This window comes from Octopus sinensis, linkage group LG1 (genome assembly GCF_006345805.1).
Source record: "Octopus sinensis linkage group LG1, ASM634580v1, whole genome shotgun sequence".
NCBI lineage: Eukaryota > Metazoa > Mollusca > Cephalopoda > Octopoda > Octopodidae > Octopus > Octopus sinensis.
Window position 1 is genome coordinate 78148765 of NC_042997.1, and position 1007 is coordinate 78149771.

Sequence of the window (1007 nt, forward strand, 5' to 3'; positions counted from 1 at the left end):
CATTTATATGATCGTTCCAATCGATATATATGTATATGTCACGACCGACCAAAAGCTGAGCAAGTATAAAGATCTTGAAACAGAAATTGGCAAAATGTGGAACCTCAAGACTAAATCAATACCTGTTGTCATAGGCGCTGTAGGAATGATAGCAAAAAGGGCTGATTGCTACTTAGCTCAGATACCAGGGAACCCCAATATGGCAGAAATTCAAAAGATAGTGCTCATGGAAACTGTCCGTATCCTGCGTAAAATACTATCTATGTAAACTCAAATTATAATTTTCTTATGTTTTCTTAAACATTCTCTAGCACAATACTATGTGCAAAACCAAATGTATAATACCCTAGGCATAACACCGACATGAACTTCTAACTTGTCTCTTGAGATCTGTGGGTGAGACTTGGAACCAACTTGTTCAAATACAAAGCAAAATCAAACATTATTAATATTAATAATAATAATAATAACAATAACAACAACAACAACACCAACAACAATAATAATAATAATAATATAATAATAATAATAATAATAATAATAATAATAATAATAATAATGATAATAATAATAATAATAATAATAATAATAATAATAATAATAATAATAATAATAATAATAATAATAAAGTATAATAAAATAAAGTATCAAAATAACAAACTCGGCATCTGAACAACTTTGGACCCCCATAACAACTGAAGAGGTCACCCAGGCACTGCAAAAACTAAGCAACTGGAAGGCACCTGGGCATGACAAGATCCCCAACTTCTGGTTGAAATATCTAACAGGAATGCACAAAAAGCTGGCTGAAAACTTTAACAGCATACTAGCAGAGCCAGAGACAATGCCTGAATGGCTCACGAAGGGGAAAACCATCTTAATTCCCAAATCAAATGAAACAACAAAACCAGAAAACTACAGACCAATAACCTGCCTCCCTACTATGTTCAAGGCATTTACTGCAGTGATATCGCAAAGGCTGAACAAGCACCTGGACGAAAACAAAC